This window comes from Macrotis lagotis, chromosome 5, assembly GCF_037893015.1.
Source record: "Macrotis lagotis isolate mMagLag1 chromosome 5, bilby.v1.9.chrom.fasta, whole genome shotgun sequence".
In the NCBI taxonomy this organism is placed as follows: Eukaryota; Metazoa; Chordata; class Mammalia; order Peramelemorphia; family Peramelidae; genus Macrotis; species Macrotis lagotis.
In genome coordinates this window covers 66,954,683-66,964,798 of record NC_133662.1, presented here as the reverse complement: position 1 = coordinate 66,964,798, position 10,116 = coordinate 66,954,683, and the positions used below count along the sequence as shown (strand labels likewise).

General features: G+C 34.9%; 1 pseudogene; it reads left to right on the top strand.

Annotated features, from left to right (window-relative positions):
* Positions 1-4,071: 4,071 nt before the first annotated feature.
* LOC141489290 (ADP-ribose pyrophosphatase, mitochondrial pseudogene) lies at positions 4,072-5,094 on the top strand (annotated as a pseudogene).
* The last annotated feature ends 5,022 nt before the right edge of the window (positions 5,095-10,116 follow it).

The window sequence follows — 10,116 nt, the reverse complement described above, 5'->3', positions numbered from 1 at the left end:
GAGAATATTGTTTTGTTTTGTTTTTCCAAGTTTAAGTAGTTCCACACAGATATTCCTCTGTTTATGGTGACCATGTGTTCTTGAGGGGTAAGCCAGTAGCAGGCCACAATTGGCAAATCCAACCAAACTAGAAAGACTTACTCCTAACTAATATTGTTATTGTTATTCAGTCATTTCAGTCACGTCTCGCTCTTCTTGACCTTATTTGAAGGTTTCATGGCAAAGATACTGGAGTGGTTTGTCATTTCCTTCTCCAGCTCTGTATAGATGAGAAAACAAGGGCTAACAGGTCAGTGATGTGTTCGGGGTCATATAGATAATAAGTGTCTGAGACCAGTTTTGAACTCAGTAAGAGGAGATTTATTCAATCCAGGTCCAGGACTCTCTCCACTGTGCCCAAGACTTCAGTCTACTTCCCCAATTCAGCAATGGTATAGATGATATGAATTACATTACATGATTTAGACAATTTCAATTTTCAATATAAACCTTTTAATCTTGTACAACATCCATCTAGGATGGAAGTCTGATTCCCTAGCAGAGATATACATCAATGAATTTAGAATCAGAAAAATCTGTTCTGTCATTTACTAACCATGAGAAAGTCATTTGATTTCTCTCAACCTTAGCTTTCTCGTGGTCATTATGTTATTAATTTCTGAGGGTTTGTGAGGATTCAATAATATGTTCTAATAATAGTTAGCATATTAAAGTTGCCAAAGTATGTCTTGACTCTCTCTGCATTTTCTTTGGCAATTTTTATCTCTCTCTCTCTCTCTCTCTCTCTCTCTCTCTCTCTCTCTCTCTCTCTCCTTCAAATCTCACTTTCTATGTTCAGTCTTTCCCTATCCTCCTTTAGGTTAGTACTTGCCCTCTGAGATACTGACCAAATTGTCCTATATTTATATCGTTTATGCATAGTTATTTATATGGTGTCTCAGTAGATTATGAACTCTTTGAGGGCAAGGTTTGTTTTTGTCTTTCTTTATATTCCCAGTATCTAACAGTGGTTGGTACATAATCAACAATAAATGAAGTCACAAAGTCTTTGGTCAACCCAGGTACTGGGTTAAGTGTTAGTAATACAAATTAAAGTAAGAAGAAAAAACAAATATTTGTTAGTTCTTACAATGTGCCAGAAACTGCTAAATGTTTCATAAGAATTATGTCATTTTATCTTCAAAAAATCTGTAATGGGTAGATGCTCTTCTTAAGCCCATTTTATAATTGGAAGAATTGAGGCAGAATGCAGATAAGTGTCTTTTCAAGAGTCACAGCTAGTAAGTAAGAAAGTTGAGATGTGAATGCAGGAGGCCTTGACTCCAGTCTGAATTATCCGTACACTGCTCCATCTAATAGTGCATTGTAAAGGAACTTTCATTCTAATGAGGGAAAATTACATGTAAAAAGAAACAGAAAGAGGAGTGCATATGTTAGAGCATAAATTTAGGAAAGATGAAGTGTATTCAGCCATTATAGAGGAAATGTAGAGAGTCAGTAGGGCAACCAGGAGATAAATGAAAACCTGGGTAACCTGAGAATAAGAGGATAAGTACCTCAAAAATGAGATATTGCGGGGGGTAGAGTAAGCTTCTGTAGAGTAAACTTCCTGAAATGCCCTACCATTTGTATTTTATAACAAACAGGAGCTGGATTGAGATGTTGTATGAATTAAGTGACTCAAACTGTTTCCCTAAGTATTTTGCTTGACTTTTCTAGAATTTGTAGATACTAATCCCTCCCAAAGTGGACTTAAACAACCAGGCACAAGTTTGGGGAAAGCTTGGACAGGGAGTGCTAGAATAGGCTGCCTAGAAATCCCAAAATCACATACTTCGAACAATGAGTTTTGGTTTTATTCCTTTCTTTTTCTATTCTAGAATTTCTACAGGAATCAGGACAATTACTTTGGGAATTGGTGAACTAAGTGGAAAAGACTCAATATGGTTCTTTCTGTGGGCCAGTAGAATAGTTGGTCTCTATGTTCCATGAATGTTTTAAGTAGAAATGGTCCCTAATGCTAGCTGACCTCCATCTTTCCATAGTCTACAAGAGTAGTCAATAGACTGACTGTCAGGAATCCCCTTCTCTATTCCTTGGTTCTATTGTGAAGATCAATATTCTGGGAAGATTTAATCAATGAATATACATGAAAGAATATTGAAAGTTGCAAAGTACTGTCTACCAATGCTAAAAGAAATAAGCTCTTAATCACCTAGTTTCATAATCTTGGAATTTTTTATACATTAATCATTTCTAATTGTTATTGATTCTATCTCTATAATGTTTCATTTATCCTTGGAGTCAGGATCTGAGATCAAATTCAGTCTCAGAAATTTACTGGTTGTGTGAATCTGTGTAAGCCACTTAATTTTCAATTTTTTTCTCATCTGTAAAATGTTGTGAAGACAAAATGACATCATATTTGTAAACTTCCCAACCATCACCTGGTTAAGCATCTAGCCCTATAAAACACACACACAGACACACACACACACACACACACACACACACACACACACAAACCCAGAAACACATGACACACAGCTACAGACATCCCTCCCCAAACACACACATTGCCTACTTCTTCAACTTCTAATTCTAAAACTAAAAACTATGTCAAAACTGTCAGTACTTCTAGAAAGGTTATAATCCTATGATTTCATTCACCAACCCTAAAACTTTCCAAGCTTCTTCCCTGCCCTCATTTTCCTATTTATACTGAATACTATATTAGGATTTAAGTTCTCTGATTATAAGAACAAACTTCACTTTTGAAATTTTATTCCCAATATTGAACAGCACATGGTATTTTAATAAATGCTCTTTTCATTCACTCACTCATTCACTAAATCAATATCTAGTCCAGACCTTCTGTTTTTACACAATTGAAGCTCACAGGGGTAACATTACTGGTTCTAAATCAGAAAAAAAAATGGTATTTGAGGTCCTCTTTGATTCCAAAGTCAGTACTCATTTCAAAGTACCATTCTATCAACAAAATCTCCAAAACAGAAAAGTGGAATATCCTCTGGGAATAGTGAGTAATGCCGTGTACTTGAGCTATTCTCTCTATTTCTGTGTCTCTCTGCTCTCTGTCACTCTCATTCTGTTTATATCTCTATGACTCTGACTATGTCTCTGTCTGTGTCTCTTTTTCTCTTTCACTCTGTTAGTTTCTCTGTTTCTGCATCTGTCCCTACATTCTCTTTTCTCTCTCATTCTTCTTAAATTATTTGCTGGATCTTACATTATTGACCATTCTCTTTTTCTACCTATTCTATCCTCTTTGACCTTTTATAACCCTAATATCTCCTGTTTCTCTAGACAGTTCTTTATATCCTAATATATGGATATCCCCTAGGCTCTACCCTAAGATATTTGTCTTTCTATGCATAGACTTTCTCTGTGTAACTGTTCTCAACTTCCAAGATTTTAGTTATCATATCTATTTGGTGATGATGCCAAGTCTCTTGGCAAGTCTCTGCCATACCAGTCTCTCTTCTGAACTTTAATCCCACATAACAATTTACCTATGAGATAATTCAAACTAGATGTGCAAAAGACTGAAAACTCAATATGCCCAAAGCAGAACATTTTAGTTTTTCTCCAATACTGAGTCTTCATCATAACTTACCAATTTCTATCCAAAGTACCAACATTCTTCCAGAATCCCAGGTTAATAATTAATTCTCATTTTTCTTTAATTCTTCATACTTCCTTGCCTTATGTATCTAATAATTTGCTAAATCTTGTCATTTTTACATCTAAAATGTCTAGTCCATTTGACAACTTCTCTCCTCTCAATCAACTACCAAACTTTATCAAGTCCAAATTTATCTCAGTTACTGCAACAGTATCATAATTGTTTTCCCTACCATATCCGTGGCCACTTCAGCCTAACACACTTGTTTTTCCTTAAACCTTGATCTGAATGATGCTCCAGGGTCTGTCTCGGGGGTCTGGCTGATTCTTCCCCCGCCTCAAGGCTGGGCTGCCCAAGGAGACAGAAGCCTAACTTCCTGAAGAGCCTCCAGGACACCAAGGGCTGCATGCTTCCTGACTCAGGCCCTAGCTACCCTGTGTCTCAGTGTGAGCCTGAGGTGGCTGCCTGCTGGGGCTCTGCAGCTTCTGGGCCACCATCCAGTTGTTCTTTTTCATCAAATTTGTTCCATCTAAGCCCAGTCACTATGTCAGGTTCGAAGGGTACTGATGAAAACTCCCACGACAAAGTTCAGACATTACCTTATCCAGGTTCCAAGGTTGAACATAGTCAGGTACCCAATGAGAAAGTAGGCTGGTTTGTTGAGTGGCAGGAGTATAATCCTGTGGAATATATTGCAGTCTCTGTCTTGGTTGGACCCATGTGGGCAGAACCACAGATCAGTGAAAGACATTTTTCTCCAAAATTCATTGAAAAAATGGACATGTCGAATGAAAGAACCAGAATGGCTTGTATGAGACTGAAAATGTTTGACCAAAATTCCAGCAGGTTGAACAGGACTAATTGGGCAAGGACATTTGGGGTGTTGGGGCCCAAACCATGCTGGACATCCCATCATTACTAGGTGGAAAAGGGATGGCAGTGGAAATAAATTCATTCACCCTCATTCTGGGAAAAAAATATCTTAAAATGTGTGGCAATCAAAGGGAAAGACTGTGGAGAATAGGCAATTGCAGGGGAGATGGTGGATCCAGGAGAAAAAAATCAATGCGACCTTGAAATGAGAGTTTGGTGAAGATGCTATGAACTCCTTACAGAAATCTAATGCTGAGAAGCAAGAGATGGAGGAGCAGTTACACAAGCTTTTCAGTTAATAACATTTAGTGGTGTATAAGGGATATGTGCATGATCCTTGAAACACTGAAAATGCATGGATGGAGACAGAAGCTGTGAACTACCATAATGAAACAGGTGAGACAATGGACAATCTGGCTCTGGAAGCAGGAGAAGGTTATGGGAAAGTGAGATGGTTGGACATCAGTGACAAGCTCAAGTTTTATGTCAGTCCTTCCCAGTTCATCAAACTTGTAGCTGAGAAGCGAGGAGCTCATTGGAGTGAGGACTCAGTCCCCGGCTGCAATGGATTATGAGAGCATCAGAACCACATGCATTTCAGGTCTTCAAATGAACAGTGGTGGAGGGCACAGAACACACATTAGAAAGGGAAGGTCACTTATTTTGATGATGGTTTTATTCATTTATGAAATTGTATTTGAATATTTTTGTGTTATAGCTACGATAGAAAATCGAGTGGCATACTTAAAGTGAAGAAAAGCTTTCTACCTAGGAGAAGAGGAATATAAAAGTAGCCCTCTGTACTTGTTATATTTAGGCATTACTTAAACCAAATTAAATTAATCCTGTTTTTGAAGAAATGAATGACAATTGAAAAAAAAAAGAAAACTTTTATTTGACTACTTCACTCTCCCACTCAGACTTCAGAGATGTCCTTTTGCCTTTATAATCAATTAATTTCTCTTTTTAGCTTTTCAAATCCTTCTCAGTCTACACTCAGCCTAATTTTCCACTTTTTACTGTAAATAACTGTCTTTCTATCCCATCATGCCTCTAATGCAATACAGTCATACTGACCATTTTTGTGTTTCTCCATATGTTCAACTCCATGACTTTGCAATGTATATCTCCCATACTTGGTATGCACTCCTTTATCATCTCTTTTTTTCCCTAGGATCCCCTTCTTCTTTCTTTTGTGCTTGATTTAAATTTTTTTATCCATATGTACATGGTTTTTTTTAAATGAAAAATTTCCTTCCACCTGCCCTGCCCTTCCCACTGCCCTCCCCTCAGTGGTAAACAGTCAGGCTAGTATTGTACATACATATTTCTGATAAACATGCTTACAGATTAGTCATGTTCTGTATGAGAATTTAGGATTAGGGGAAAGAGATATATAAGAGATATTTTTTATAAAGTGTTCATCAGATTCTGAAGGGTTGTTTTCTGTTTTTTTGTTTTGTTTTGTTTTTCTTCCTCTGGATTGGAATAACATTGTCCATATTCAGTCTAATACATTTGCCCTAGCTCCCTGAACTGCTGAGAGGAGCTGCTTGCATCAAAGTTGATCATTGTTGTGAATGCATAAATTGTTCTCTTGGTTCTGCTCCCTTTGCTCATCATCAGATCTCATAAGTCATTCCATGCTTCCCTAGAGTCGAACCATTTATGATTTCTTATAGAACAACAACATTCCATAGTATTCATGTACTATAACTTGTTTAGCCATTCCCCAATTGATAGTCATTTCATCAATTTCCAATTCTTTGCCATTACAAAAAAGAGCTGCTATGGCTATTTTGGAATATGTAGGATTTTTTTTCCATTTTTTCCAATTTCTTCTGGATATAGACCTAGAATTTGAATTGCTGGGTCAAAGGGTATGAACAGTTTTATTGCCTTTGGGCATAGTTCCATATTGCTCTTCAAAAAGTTTGGTTCTGTTCACTACTCCACCAGCAATGCATCAATTTCTCAATCCTCCCACAAACTCTCTAACAATGATCATCTTTCCTTTTTCTCATCTAGTCTAATCTAATATGTGTGAGATAATATCTCATTGTTGTTTTAATTTGCATTTCTCTAATCAATAATGATTTGGAGCATTTTTTCATATGATTATATACAGCTTTAATTTCTTTATTTGAAAACTCTCTGTTCATATCCTTTGACCTTTTATCAATTGGGGAATGACTTATAACCTAATGAATTTGATACAATTCACTATGTATTTTAGAAATGAGATCTTTATCAGTACTCTTAGCTGTGAAGATTGTTTCCCAGTTTTCTACTTTCCTTCAAATTTTGGAAGCATTAATTTTATTAGTGCAAAAACTATTTTTTAATTTAATTTTATCAAAATCATTTATTTTGCAATTCCTGTCTTGTCATAAATTTATTCACTTTCCATACATCTGTATTTCCTGGTCTATTAATTTATCTATGGTGTCATCTTTTATGTCTAAAATACTGTATCCATTTGGATCTTATTTTGGCAAGAGATGTGAGATATGGGTCTATGACTAGTTTTTGCCATGCTATTTTCCCGTTTTCCCAACAATTTTTATCAAACAGTGAGTTTTTTTTCCAGAAGCTGATGACTTTAGGTTTGTCAAACAGTAGAGCGCTGTAGTCATTTACTGCAGTTTCTTTTGAACCTGTCCTAATCCAGTAATCCATTACTCCATTTTTTAACCAGTACCAGACCCCCTCAAACAATGCCTTTCTCAAATAACCTATTTAGTATTTATTTGAATTGTATATACTTATTTATAACATTGGTGTCTCCTTCAATAGAATTTAAGTTCATTGTGAGCAAGAATTTTTCACTGATTGTATTTATATTCCCAGAACCTATCACAGTACTTGGTACCTGAGACTTAATAAACATTAATTGATTGATTACATATGATACAAATGAGTAAGGGATTGAAATAAAACTGAAAGGATTGTACTTTGTAGAAGACCTTCAACATCAAGCTAAGGATTTTGGGGGGAAAGGCAGAAAGGATCCATTAAAGCATTTTATGATCAAAGTTGGAAATTGAGATTACTCATCTAGAAGTGGTAGGAAGTACTGACAATGTTTAAATTCAAAGGCAGAGACTCAGTACTATGACAAATCATCAGATAATTTAGTAGACACTATTGACAGAGAAAAAAATAAATACTACAAATTCTTACTTGGACAGAATATATACAGACACTGAAGGAAGATTATAATCTTTCTACAGACTTTTAAGAGTTTGTGGACCCATAATATCATCAGAACAATGTCCCCTTAAAAATAGATCTGCTGACAATTTTACCGTCAGGATCTTAGAATCATCCAAACATTTTTTTTTTCCATCATGAAGGAAAAAAAATACTCTCTCCATAAAAAGAATATGTTTCTTTAACTTTTTAGGGTTTACAAAAAAAAATCTTCTTCATTATACTTACCAAGGATTCACAAATATCACCTGCCCCATTTTACATCCAAGGAAGCTGAAGCTTCAATAATTAAAGAATTTGCCCAGTCCCAAAGGTAATGAGTACAGGATCTAGGACTCATAACTAGGTTTTCTGACTTTTAGCCCAGTGAGTGTTTTTACCTCTATGACAGCCACCTACCTATTAGAAAAAGACAGCACTTGAGAATAAAGTATTATAGGATAAACTATTCTTTTTGCACCTATTTAGTTCCTCCTTCAGTGGGGCTCAAGAGGAGTTAGCTTTGGAAGTCACACTTGACAAAATTAGGGAGGAACTTCTAGCCAAGTCTTAGTTGTAAAAGATGGTTCTTTTTTGGTAAGTCATTTATCATAGATCATCAAAGTGGGTTACATCTCTGGTACTTGGCTTACTTCATTGGTACTCTGTTCTCTGTAAAGTATTAGATTTTGTTTTATAAATTTGTATTATGAGATTCATATCAGAGGGAATTAATGATCATAATAAATTATCAACATTGGTCAATTCATATTCATATTTAGGAGAAAGATGACTTGCTTGTGTTCACACTGGTAGTATGAGTAACAAGCAGATCTCTGGAACCCAGTTATTTTGAGTTTTAAATTCAACTCTTTTCAACTAGACCATCTTTCCTGGAAACAATACCAAATTTTACAATTATAACTCCCAATTATTAGAATGCAATTGCTTATTTTACCCATGGATTTGAGGCAATGATGTTAACTGTTAAACTTCCATAAGAATTTTCCAGTGGGCTACATCCAGATAATATGAAATAGTAAATCACTAATTTATTCTCATGTTTAAATTGTCTCTTCTTAGAAAGAAATTAAATATTGTGGTAAGGTTGTACATAACTTCCAAAGCAATACAATAATAATCATAATCATATTCATAATAACTATTTATGAACATATTTTGTTACCCAAAATGCTTTATATATATATATATATATAAAATTTGAACCATATAGAAATCTTCATATATGTACTTTGTTATCAGCATTTTACAAAGGAATAAAACACATCTCAAATATGTTAACTAGTAGCATGCAACTAATATCTGACTTGACTTCCAGACTAGGTATTTTTCAATTATGCAGATCCTGAAATATTCAAAGTATGTTTTTGGTAGGTCTTTAAGTATATATTTCCTTTACCTACAGTAATAACAAATCATACTCTTTTGGATTTAAAGATCTAAGATACTATTAAGAAAGGCAAATGCTACTTTATGAGGAGCAACACTCCAATTATTATCCAAAGTGAAACAGTTTTATTAAATTAGCTAGAAATCCCCTGAGATGTTCTTATGACAAGGCTAAGCTATAGATTGTAGGTAGTAGATAAGGATAGTACCAACAGGACCACTGTAGTAACAGTGCCCTAGAAAAAATAAGAACAGATATATTTTATATTGTGCTTATAGTTTACAAAGCATTTTCTTCACCACAACCAGGAAAGGATATCCAAGAATAATTTCCATGTTGTGAATACAGTAAGACTCAGAAAAATAAAAAGATTTGTAACCACATATGCATCTAAGCATATCTATCTATGCCATATATATATATATATATATATATATATATATATATCCAATTTTCTTTCTATCATTTCTATCATATTTCTATTTCTTTATGTAAATTTTTCCTATCATTTTCATCTACACATTTCTTTCTATAAAAACTTGCTTGCATAGAGGTTTTAGTTATTATTTTCTTTTATCACAAAATTACAGACTTCAATTAAAAAAGAGACTGCATAGGTGATTTAAGCCTACTAGTATTTTAGCAATAATACTCTCTGCAATATTCCGTGTAATACATCCAGTGATAGGAAAGTCATTTTCAGCCAAAGCAGTCTATTCTACTTTTGAAAAATGATAATTTTAGGTAGCTTTGCCCTAATATTTAATCAAAGTCTCTCTCTCTCTCTCTCTCTCTCTCTCTCTCTCTCTCTCTATCTATCTATCTATCTCTATCTCTATCTCTTGTTTCAAAGTTCTAACAACTATTTAACACAACTTAGAACATTCTACCTTTATCGCCCACAATAGCACTGGTGTGAGTCTGGACATGAATTTCCAAGAGTCAGGTTGGGTAGAGAACACAAATAAACAGGAGAAGTTGGGAAGTGAAAATC